The following is a 13225-nucleotide window of genomic DNA, read 5'->3' as shown; positions in this document are numbered from 1 at the left end:
TTATCTCCTAAAGAGAAAAATGGGTAAAGGATAACTATAAAATGTAGCATATAGTGATAAAGGTTTTGATAGCTTTATGTTCGGTTTAGGGCATTAGACAAGGTGTCCTAGGGAACGTGGCATTTAAATTGCAGGCTAATGACTTGTAGGAATTACTAGGTCTAGAAGAGAGTTTTCAACCTGGCACTACTGACATTTGGGGACAGATAATAATTTGTTGTGTGGACTTGTGCATTATAGGATATTTAGTAGTACCTCTGGCCTCTACCATTTAGATGCCACTTGCACCCCCAACCTCAAGATGTGACAACCAAAAATGTCTCCAGACATTGCCACATGTCTCCTGAGGGGCAAAATCACCCACTAGTTGGTCTAGAGGGTGGGTATGGACTTCTAGGCTGAGGCCATAGCATGGGACCTGGCCAAAGACAGCATGGCCATTCAGGAAGCTACAGCCTGCCACATATCCCTATAAACAGAAACTAAGGCTCAGGAAGGCTCAGTGGCTCAGGCTAGCCTGTGAGCTGGTCAGTGTAACCAGAAGCAAGTGCAACAGTGGGAGTAGAGGGGCAAATCCAGAAGGAATCTTTAGTATGACTGTTGTTGTGTTCTTTAAAGAAAAATAACACCAAGCTCTTGCCTACGGCAGCATTTGAGACTGTGAATCAAACATGTTAAGAGTTTATTTCCTAAGCCTGGAGTAGCAAAACTAGAACTAAGTGCTGAAGTAAACCTGAAGCGGTAGGGAATCTGATGTCTATTTTCATTTTTCAAAGGAACAGTCTAAGATTCATGCCTTGGTAACTAATAAGTAGCCAGTAACTGTGCATGCGGGGCCGATGCTGAACGCAATAAGTATCAGCTAGCACCGCCATCACGTGCTGTGACAGGAAGGCAGCCCGCAGACCCGCGTGTGGCTGGCGCGACAGCTCCCCGTGGCAGGGGCTGCTAAGAAAGCGTCTGGACAGGTGGGGACTGACAGATGGACAGGCCTAGGAGGCTAAAGTTTTTCCACATGAGGCAGGCAGAAGACGTGGGCAGGGGGCTGTGTCCGAGGATGGCCCCAGAGGGCCTGTTAAGAGGGACAATGTTAAAAGCTGCAATCTCTAGGTAGACACTTTTTTTATGTTTTGAAGGAGATCAGACTGTGCCACCCAAAACAGGGCACTGTAGGAGAGCAAAAAACATGTGCTTTTCCCTTTACCTTTTTAGGTTCACTGGCTAAGACCCTGTAAATTAGACTGACAAGAGACAGCTTAACAAGGGAAAAACATATGACATAAACTTATGCTGTCTAAGTTTTATGTAACTTGGGAGGCTTCATAAGGAGATGAAGATCCAGAGAAGCAGTTAAGCCTGAGCATTTTCACACTAGATTTGATGAAGTGTGGAAAGTCCTGGGAAAGTGTGACAGGACAAAAGGCATGAGCTAAGGGCAGTACACTGGGGGAAACTTAGCAAGGCCTGCTGGTTTGGATTCCTCTTGGCATTCCTCTCTCCTCAAAGATGAGGATACTCCTCTCCTCCAGATTTAGGGAGGGCAGCTCTCACATAAGCGTCTTAACACCTGCTTCAGGGGAGAAAGGGGAGGTCAGAGAGTCCTTCCTGTACCTGCCATTTCTCAAATCTTTCATCTTAAAATATTCAAGATGTCAAGGTGCCACATTTTGGGGTAGTGTGTCCAGAATGCTTTTTCCACTTTGGCATAAAGATTATTTGGAGCTGAATATATTTGAGTTTCAACAGCTGTAGAAAGAAGCTATCCTAGACCTTCCTTATTGGACTAAAAAGCAGAAACTCCTGAGAAATAAGCACTACCATAAATCCCCTATCCCAGGGAAGTTTTATGGCCATGAAGAAGATGGAAAGGTGGTGTTGAGATGGACCTGTACAAACAAACCTAGCTAAGACGGCCCTTATCTTCTATTAGTTTCCCCCATGTATTTATCTTCCCATAGTTTTCCCCATGTGAAAGCCCAAAACCCTTTTCCTTTGTCTTGTGGCACATCCATAATTTACCATTCTTTGTTTTTTTAAAATTTTTATTAGAGTATAGTTGCTTTATAATGTTGTGTTAGTTTCTACTGTACAGCAAAGTGAATAAGTATACATATATCACCTCTTTTTTGGATTTCCTTCCCATTTAGGTCACCAAAGAGCATTGAGTAGAGTTCCCAGTGCTATACAGTAGGATCTCACTAGTTATCTATTTTATACATAGTATCAATAGTGTAAATATGTCAATCCCAATCTCCCAATTCATCCCACCCCCCCTTTCCCTCTTGGTATCCATACACTTGTTCTCTATGTCTGTGTCTCTATTTCTGCTTTGTAAATAAGATTGTCTATACCAATTTTTTCAGATTCCACATATATGTGTTAATATACGGTATTTGTTTTTCTCTTTCTGACTTACTTCACTCTGTATGACAGTCTCTAGGTCTATTCACATCTTTAAAAATGACCCAGTTTCATTCCTTTTTTATGGCTGAGTAATATTCCATTATATATACATATCACATCTTCTTTATCCATTCCATTCTTTGTTAAAAATGCTATATAAGTTCTTAGGAGTATCCACTTCTTTGGGTCCTCATTTCTTTTCTAAGAAGGTCCCCATGTGTCATAAAAATTAACATCAAGTAAAATTTGCATGCTTTTTCTTCTGTTAATCTGTCTCTTGTCAGTCTAATTTGCAAGGCCCCAGGCAATGAACCTAAGAGGGCAGAGGAAATTTTCCTCCCTTACAGTTTGTTTGTTTATGTGTTACTTCACTGTTTGTTTTGTTCATTATGCTCACCGTTCATCTATGTTCCCTGATTGTTAACTAACATTTTATGGTGTGCTCTATCCATCCATCATCCATGTTCTTCCATCCATCTAGCCTTTTATTTGTTTTACTGAATCTTTTGAGAGTTACTTGTAGATATCATCACCAAGACTCTCCAAAAACAAAGACTTTTTCCTACACAAACAATGTTAGAAATTTAACATTGAACTAACATTACTATTTAATGCCATGTTACTCAAAGTGTGGTCCAAGGGCCAGTAGCATCTGATTTCACCTCTAGGAACTCAGGTGTGTGCACTGGGACAGGGGTGGGGGTGGGAGTTGGGGGTTGGAAATCTGTGTTTTAACAAGCCCTCAAAGTGATTCTGATTCCTGCTAAAATTTGAGAGCCATGCTTCTAGACTAAAAGAGACTTAAGAGACTTGACAACGAGATGCAATGTGTGATATCTGACTAGATTTAAATTTGGGGTGGTGGGACTTCCCTGGTGGTGCAGTCGTTAAGAATCTGCCTGCCAATGCAGGGGACACGGGTTTGATCCCTGGTCCAGGAAGATCCCACATGCCGCGGAGCAACTAAGCCTGTGTACCACAACTACTGAAGCCCATGCACCTAGAGCCTGTGCTCCGCAACAACAGAAGCCACTGCAATGAGAAGCCCACACACTGCAACAAAGAGTAGCCTCCACTCGCCACAAACAGAGAAGGCCCGCACACAGCAACGAAGACCCAATGCCCAACGCAGCCATAAATAAATAAATTTATTAAAAAAAAAAATTGGGGGTGGAGATGGGATGGGAAACAGCCAAATGGTATGTTACTGCAACAATTCAGGAAATCTGAATGTGAATTGTACACTAAATCAGAACTTCTCAAAATTGAATGTGCACAGAATCACCCGGGGAACGTGTTAAAATGCAGATTCTGCTTCAGAGCCTGGGGTGGGCCCGAGATTCTGCATTTCCAATAAGCTCCTAGGTGATGCTCATGCTGCTGGCCTTGAGACCATGTTTGGAGAACTAATCTAGAATAATTCCCCAGTCTTTTGTTTTGTTTTGCTTTGTTTTAATTACATTGACGTTTTTGAAGAGCCCAAGCCAAATATCTCACAATTTGCATGTACCTAATTGTTTTCTCACCACTGAATTCAGGTTAAATACTTTTTGGCAGGAATACAACATAGGTGATGCTGAGCCCTTCGCAGTAGCGCACATCAGGAGACACGTGATTTGATTACTCTTTAATGCACCTACAGCTTCAACTTCCAGCCTTTCTCTCTCTACCCGTCCCACCTGCCTCCCCAGCAGGGGTGGTGTCAAAAGCAGTCCAAGGAGACTTTAACCTGCACTAACGTTCTTCCTGGTGCTGTTGACAGGAGCAACTGTGAAGAACTAACTGGAAAGTTGAATAGCCGTGGAGACAACTTTCCTTGATCTGTCTCCCTAACTCAAACCCCAGTGATACAAAACATTACAGCCGTGTTTGTGAAGGTCCTCCCGTACTGAAGATGAATCACCAGTTTGCCTCAGAAATGAAAAGCAGACTGATTCAGGTAAGCTCTGTTGCCAAAAATACCCTATGGAGGATGTTACACTGAAAAACAGAAAGTGAGCAGAAGCCAACAGAGAAACACGGAGGGTGTTATGACAGACCTACAAAAATCCTTTTGAAGATAAATATAGGTAACAGGGTTTGAACCTCCTCTGGAAAATAGCAACCGGTTCAGCGAACATCCTTCCTTTACTCTCAAAGAGAATCTCAAAATAGAATAAGAATCTTTTGGTCCAAAGATACCTATTTCATAGAGAAAACTTATGGAATGCACCGACTGAAGACAAAAAATAAGAATACACGATTTTTGTGATAAATGAAGCATTAATTTAAAGCTGACTAACCAGAAAACACTTTAATACTTGATACTTTAAAGGCAAAGAAATAGAGGCAGAGTGGTTCCTGAGAATACTCAAGACAGTTGTTAAAACTCCTAGTCAGTGGGAGTTGCTGCACTCAAATTCTCTCCTTGGAACAGAATTATTTTTGAGAGGGACAATACAAGAACTGTAAAATAAATCTGCCTGCCTAGGCTGGCCAGCCTGCCCCACGGGCATGCTGTGATTTCCACTGAAGACAGGGGTGTGGGTTGTGGCGTATGTCCTGCTCTGTGGGCTGGGAGGCAGCTGGTCCAGCCAGAAAAGCCTGCCAAACCCAGATGGCTGGGAGAGTCATTTTTCCCCAAAGCTGGGGACACTTTGGATGCCACGTCCATAGTCTGAGAGTCTGAATATGGTGAAGCTTCCAGACACAGACACAGACACAGACACAGCTGAAGCACAGTCATTCTATCCCAGAAACAGCACGCAGAATGAAAGGAGAGTTTTTACCCCATGACCCTCCAACCTTACATTTTAGGTCTGATGTGCTGTTATTAATTAAGGGCGATTGTAGGGAGAGAGGTTTAAATGCAAGTAAAGGGGGAGGGGTGTAGTCCACTAAATTTAGGGGACTTTCATAAAAGCTGCCAAAGAACAAGAGGCAGCTGACCGCACCTCTCCAGTTCCATCTCCTTCATACCCCTCTGGCATTCGCATCCCAATCATTCGGAACCACCACATTCGGAACCAAGTGCCTCAAACGTGCCAAACACTCTAGCCTCCAGGTCTTCGCCCCTGCCCTTCCCACCGTCGGCTGGTTCAACTCAGGTCAGTCTCTTCCCTGGGAAGCCCCCTTGACCCCCACCCTCTCCAGCACTGTTCTCACAGCACTCTGTGCTCACGGTCACGGGCATGTCTGTCTCTTCCACTAGACTGTAAGCTCCTTGAAGGCAGAAACCCTGTTCTGATCCACTTTGAAATTTTAGCATCTAGTCCAGTGCCTGGCACAAGGTCTTAATCATGACAGAGATGTACTTACACTCCAGGCACTAAGTGCTTCACATTGATTCATCCCTTTAATGTTCACAACAACAGCACGAGGTAAGTACCATTATTGTCCCCATTTTACAGGAAACAGAGGCACAAGGTATTTATGCAACCCGTCCATGGTCTCACAGTTGCTAAGCAGTGGAGCCATGGTTTACACCCGGCCAGTTTGGTTCTATGGCTCATGCTCCTCAACTAAACTCTCAACTAAACTATGTTGCTCTTAACAGATGCTAGGCGAAAGGATGAATGAAGGGAGGTGCTCTAGGTAAGGATGGATGGATGGACGGATGAGCGTGTAGGCCTCTAGCCAGTTAAAGAAGGCTAAGGCGTAAGAAAAATGTGCCCACCATAGGTCTCTTGTAAGGAAGACCCAATTTGGCGCAAGTTTGGGGGCACAAACTATTGCACACTAAAACAGGAACACACAAATGCACAAAAGCAGACACTAAGGAACCCATGGGAATAGCATGGGTGTTGCAATCAGAGGACTAGATTTGAATCAGGGCCAATCTGAGGCCAGGTACCTTGTCTAAAAATACCCACCTCCTCAGTGGAGGATACTTGTGCGTCCGGCAGAGTGCCTGGACCTTCCGAGAAACTGTGGCTCCTTCCCTGCTCAAGAGAGCTGACATCACCTGGATCTGATTTAACACAAGCAGGAAAATGCTGAGGCAAGGACTGGCTCACTGGAGGACAAGGAGGTAGGACGTGTTTGCCCTTTTCCTGGGACCAGCCTTTGGGCTTTGAAAAGAGAGGTGGACTCACAGCTATCTTAGCTCTGCCAATTCCTTAAATTCTAGAAGTAGCTGGCAACTCACATGCCAGCTTGGAAAAATATGCTCATTATACAAAATGTGATACCCTTAAGGACAGAGTGCTTGATATTTATATTTTAATACTTTTTCTCAGATAGTAAAAGTAATTAAAGCTCATTGCAAAAAAGTAAAAGAAATACAGAGAAGTACATATAAAAAAAGACAGATCAGTCCATGTTAATCGTCTTGAAAGAGCGTTCTTAACTTCTTTCTATGTATATAATTATGCATACTTTTTAAAAAAACAAATAGAATTAAAGTGTATATAGCATTCTGTTATTTTTGCTCGATGATATACTGTGGAGAGCTATTATAAGACAGGTATACATCTTCAACTGCGCGGCAATCCACTCAAAGGATATACCATGAATTATTTAACAATCCTGTTAAGTGACATTTATACGGAGCCATAATTATGAACAATACTTTGGTAAAATATCTCTGCATGTATATCTTTGAGCCTCTTTTCTATTATTTCTTTTGTTTAAATTCCTAAAATGGGAATTTCCAGGTTAAACTTGGGCATTTTTATTTTGATACATATTGCCAAACTCCCCTAGAAAGGTGGTATTTCATCAATAATATAGAAAAGTCACCCACACACTCTAACACTGGGTATAACCATTGTTTTTAACATTTGTCAAACAGAGCAAAGAAAAAAAAAAAAGACTTCTCATTTTAACTTACATTTAACTGCTAGTGAATTACACACATTTAAGTGTTTGTTGACCATTTGAAATTTTCTTTGTGAAGTTCTAGCTCATGTCCTTAGCACATTTTCTTATCAATTGTAAGAACATGTATTCATCTTTGCAAATCTGATGCCCAGTATAGAACCTCACACACAGAAGTCCCTCAGTAAGTTTGTTGAATCCTCATTTGTTGGCTGCAAAGATATGTTTATTCCCACAGGACAAAAGGCCAGGGGTTCTAATTTTCAATCTAAGTTTAATACCAAGAATTTACTATCTAACTTTGGAAAATCAAATTCTTGGAATTTGAAAATGCTGACCACAGTCAGACCCCCAGTACGCTTGACACCATATATTCCCCAGTCCAATACTTTAGAGAGAATAGCTCCTATATCAAAATTTGCTAAAGAACAGACTAGGAAGGAGAGCAGGGACCACCTACCTGGTATCATTGAGAGGTACCACATGGCTGGCCTGTCCCCAGGTCCCCAAGCCTCCCTCTTTCTTGGTCTTCCAGAAGCCCCAAATCCATTTTCTAGCAGTCTTATACCTTAACAAGTCTAGTTTTCAGAGTAATCAAGAACTCTTGTTTTCTATGAGATATTAAGGAAAAGAAAAATATGTTTTCTATCAAAATATCATTGGATTCATATTTTAAGCAGCCTTGATCAATCCAGACCATGCAGAAAAATCCCTAAAGGAACATCTGTAATACTTTTTTATATATATATATATATATATATATATATATATATATACACACACTCTCTATATATAGTATATATAACATAATTTATATTGTGTTTACTTTTAATGTTTGTAAAAACATATTTTCATTTTCTCTAATAGTTTTCCAATAACAGAACCCAACATAACATTGTGCCTCTAGGAAGAGTCTTATGAGTCTGTTGTGCATGAACCTATTGGGATGTCACTGGGAATTATTTGAACCATCATTCAATAGATATCAGGCCCTCTAGGAAAAATTCATGGAATTTTGCTGTCTACCTCTATACACTGCCAAGGTTTCACAAGAACGATCACATCCATCCCTCACATTAACTTGTGATAAAGAGCAAAAAATACGATTTTTTTTAGTTCTATGGGGCCATTAATCAAAAGACACACCATTTATTTAGTAATGCCTTTTGAGGATTAAAGAAAAACAAAAACCACTACCTCGTTAAATGTATACATTTAAAAATGTTTCCAGATTTCAGAAATGCAAGAAAAAGTTTTTTTTTTTACCATCAGGGAACCATGATGGCACTAGCCCCATTTCACCTGAGAAAACAGAAGGAAATGGAACGACTTACCCAAAGAATCAAGGTGTGAATGCATATTTCCTGGGTTCAGTGCTCTTTGTATGACGGGTCTGCTAGAGCAAAGTGGGTAAGAAAGAGTTTGAAGTTTGAGGTCAAGTCAGCTAGAGGGGAAGAGGGCCTGGCAGGGAAGGAGGCTGGGCCACAAGCCAGACAGACTCTGCTGGGGTTGTGATTTTGCCTTTGGCTACTTTGTTTCTGACCATGGATTCCAGATTCTATTCCAAACATTCCAAGCTGTGAGCAAAATCTGTCTTGTCATTTTATCATTCCCGGCATCCTGTCCCACCTCCATATACCTGTCATTTCCCCCATTTCTACCAGACATACCCACCAGAATGTTTCCATCCTAAAAGAGATTGAAAAGACTCTTGACTCAAGGAAATGAATTTCCAGTGGTACAGAGGTGCCATAACAGACAGCGGGGATTGACATTTTGGGCTGGACAGTCAAATTCACATGTGTCTATAGGTACCCTTAGAGGTACAACTGAAAACAAACTACTTGTGACCTTGTACTTCCCTTGACAAAGGTGCCAGTCTGTCCTTCGGGTGGTGACTGGGTGGCTTGCTTATTGGCATTGTTGCAATGGGAGAGCTGAAATACTGTACAACGTTGCTTCTCTCACAGGGCTCTGTGTTGCCCATTTTAGCTTTGGAAGCTCTGTCCTCCAACAGCCAAGCCAAGCCACGTGATCCAGAGCACAGAGGTTTAAAACTTCAGGCACGCTGCAGGGAGCCCTGTCTTCACCTCTGCGAGGGCCTCATGTTGTAGTCTGAGCCTCAGCCAGCACACAGGCGGCTGCGGGGCATCTAGAGTAGCATGGAGTCATGTGTGTGAAAGGGGAGAACTCACCAAAAACGTGATTTTCACTGTTGTAAATTCTGCCCCGACTTACTGCCCAACTTCCTCCCCTTTCACCCCAACGTTTCAAGAGGATAGAGACTTTCTGTCTGATAAAGTTCTTTCTTTGCCCACATGAAAGGGGTGTGGAGCAATTGCAAGCTTGCCGAAGAGCAGTTGCCTGCGGAGATAACCGCAGCTCCGGTTTTCAGGCCACCAGCCCCTCTGGCTGCCGCTCGTCCTACCTTTGTTGGCGCAGGAGCAATAGTCTGTGCCAACTCCAGAACTTCAAGCGTGTCATTTCTGAAACCACAACAAGTCTCTCAAGCTTCCTGAACAAAGTGCTCGGAGTGGAAAGCCCTGAAGTACTTTCGGGCCTCCTGAAACCACAAAGCTGATTAGCAAACAAAGCCCCGGAGCCTGCGAGCACGGGAGTGCCTTCCTTGGAGCTCATCTCAGAACATGGAAGGCAGCTGTTGAGAGTAGTGACCGGGGAGGCGTGTGTGGGGATGGAAGTCTGCCTTCTCTCCTCGGAGCAGCGACACCATCTAGACAGTCTGCACCACTAACGGCTCACAGCCTTTCTAAGCACAAGGACCTACTTGTAATATCAACTTTTTAATAACTGTATTGTTAGCAGACCTAATTGCGAAAATATATAATAACCAAAAGCTAGTGTGAGTTCAGTAGTTCCTTTACATAAATTTTTATTTTGCTAGTTCTGGTTATCCTCATATTTGTAAAAAATATTGGTATGTTTTCACAAAACATTATTTTTTCACTCCTGAAATTATGCATCTAGAATCTAGATTCACGGACACTTTGCAATAACTGCATGGCCCACTAGAGGTCCCACCAGAGGTTGGGAACCACTAAATAAGAACTACTCATCATATCTAATACTTAACAGGTCTGCTGCAAGCTTCCCTGGAAGAGAATCGACTCTGTATCTTTTAATTCAGTGTTTATTTATGGGTTTCGAATTACTAGGATAAATTCCTCTTGGAGTGTAATGCCAGAAACTAAATACCTCTCTCTTTCTCTTTAAAATTATTACAAAATTTTTGTTCGGCTTCATTGAGATATAATTGACATATAACACTGTATAAGTTTAAGGTGTACAGCATGTTGACTTGATATGTTTAGATATTGCAAAATGATTACCACCACAGCCTTAGCTAACACCTCCATTCCATCACAGAAACTGTGTATCTCTGAAGGAGGGTTATATTTTCTCCTTCCAGGCAATGCAAACTATATAAGGCTCTGTATTTCCAGTGTTTCCTTGGCTACAAGGAAATTTAGAACTAAATGTAATGCTCGGTGTGGTGGTCACCTGGTGCCACAGTCCCTGCACTTTCTGCTCTTTCCTCAGCATTGCAGAATAAAGAGGAAGACTGAAGCAAAAGCTCTCTGAATGTCATATTCATTGTAGGCCTCCTCACTTCACTGGAATTAGATGGGCATAAATTATAAACAAGCACCAAGCGCCTCCTTTGGCTGTGAGCCTCCAAGGCAGTTAAAAAGGGTAAAATGCCCTGCATAGGGCCTTCCTCTGGGCCACTGAGCGACTTTGCCATGTCCTCTGCCAAATGTATGCTTCTGGACTAGCATTTAATTTCCTAGAGGCTACATTTCCCTGAGACGACGAGGAGTGTAGGGGATGGTGGTGGATGAGCAACATGACTCAGTGTTACGATACTCACCCTACACAGGGCTTCAAAGCAAAGCAAAAACAAACAAACAAACAAAGCCAAACCTCGTCTGTCCTAAGCAATTCAAGAGAACTGACCATCACAGCTAGGCAATAAAGCAGCCCCTACAGGCGCCAGGAGCTCTCCCCAGCATTCTCAATGGCAAAATCTCCTGACCACTCTTCCAGGAAACTTATTTTCTATTTTATTTCTTATCTGACCTATTGCACACTGTTCTAGCCTCTCATATGTCTCCTGTTCCAAGCCTCTTTCTGCCAATGAACTAAGCCATTTTACCACAAGGGGGCAGTGCAGTCAAAGAAACTGTGGGTCCAACTGGCCTTGCTGCTCTAGGCTAAGAAGTTTTATTCATAAAATACATTGTGCTTCAGAAACTTGTCTTTCTCCGTGATATTTTTTCATTCTCCGCTCTTAGCTCACATTCTGGTGAGATGCACATTGTAAATCTACATTCATATCAATGTTTTTATAAATTGGTTGTCTTGAATTCTATTAAAGTCTATACTTTAAGATGCCACTTAACATGTGGTGATGCGATATGTATATCAAAATAGAGACCCAGAGGTCATTACATTAGACCAGGGCCTCCTTTGGGTACAAACCACAAAGTTATGATGATGAGGTATTTCTTAGAACTAAACCCCTTCAGACAGTGCTGTGAGAGCACTGCAGAGTAGAGGGGGTCTCTGAACTTGAAAGGAAGCTAAGAACTACTTACCTACAAATATCCCGTCTGCTGAGTGATCTTCCTCTTTATTATAAACAAAGGCTCTTGGGTATTTGATCTGTGCACTGTGAGTCTGGTTAGTGTGAGTCAGACCCCCTAAGTCAGCTCTGACAGGCTCCAGCTGCTATGTGGAACAGGGTGAATCCCAGGCCCTGCCTCAGGGGCAGCTGCTTTGTCCCATTATCCCTAAATGTCTGCTTTTACAATGTGGATATAGTATTTGCTCTGCTTTCATTATAAGAGTCTGTCACTACAAATAAAGGTAATGCCAAAGGAGGGTAAGTAGTATTATACATGTAGTCACTACTCAGTCATTAATTCAAACTGAGACTACTATTTAATCCTTAATTAGCACCAGAGGGTTACTGGGCATTTTCTAGAACACAGAGAGGAAGAATAGGCCTGAAATCTCATCTCTAGATCAGAAGAAAGCACCAATCATCACTAAGGAATTTGGCCTTTGCTCCTTAGAAAGGAACCTGAACTGACCAAGAGACTTAGGATTTCACTGAGAGAGCTGGTTCCCAGAAAAGGGCAAGGATGATTTGATAGTCAAGTATGGTGAGATTTTCCACCTGTCTTACATTGGTTTACAAAGATTCATTAAACCGGAAAAGAACTAGACTTAACTGTGGGGATTATTTTGCAACATTCTGTAGGAGGGTAGGATGGATGCTTACTCCAAGTTACAAATCTGCCTCCTGTCATAAAGAGATGAGACTGCTTTTTCCCTCCAGGTAAAGTCAATTAGCTAACACAGATGGTCACCCTAAATACCAGGTAGAGTTAGAATAAATTATGTGTGACAAAGAGTGCTATCAAATCATCTTACCTGGGGACTAGTTATTGTTTATCTTGAAAACATGTATGTAATTTGCTGTATCTGTGTGGCTATCTACGGGGGGTGAGGTTTCTTCATGTCTTTGCAGTCTTTTAGCAGATTGCCTGTGATGTGCATCAAATTCAGGTTTAATGCTTATTCAACAATAAAACTGTTTCCTTTTCCTAAAAGAAAAGAAAACAGGTTAGGAAAGAATCCAAAAGGAAGAGAAATTTATACAGGGGAGTGTACTGAATATGGGCACTATACTAAACTCTTAACTTGGAATTATATAACCTCCTTAGTAGGTAGGTATTATTATTATTACCCTTGTATAAAGGAGGAAGTGGAGTGAGGGAAGGTAAGTAATTTTTCCAGTGTTTCTCAGAGAAACAGGCAGGATTCTAATCCAACCCATGTTCTCAATTGCTACCATGCTTTATGACTCCAGAGTCTGCATTCTTAACGATGCTGCTGTCCTCTCTCCAGAAGGGTCTGTGAATCTAGAACAAGTCAAGGAAAGGCAGAACAAAGGCTCAAGGGAAGCAATCCTGGGACAAGCTTCTCAGCATTCCTGCCA

Source organism: Aethalodelphis obliquidens, unplaced genomic scaffold (genome assembly GCF_003676395.1).
Source record: "Aethalodelphis obliquidens isolate GAN/ISIS:26980383/991018 unplaced genomic scaffold, ASM367639v1 scaffold6, whole genome shotgun sequence".
NCBI lineage: Eukaryota > Metazoa > Chordata > Mammalia > Artiodactyla > Delphinidae > Aethalodelphis > Aethalodelphis obliquidens.
This window is presented reverse-complemented; position numbering follows the sequence as displayed.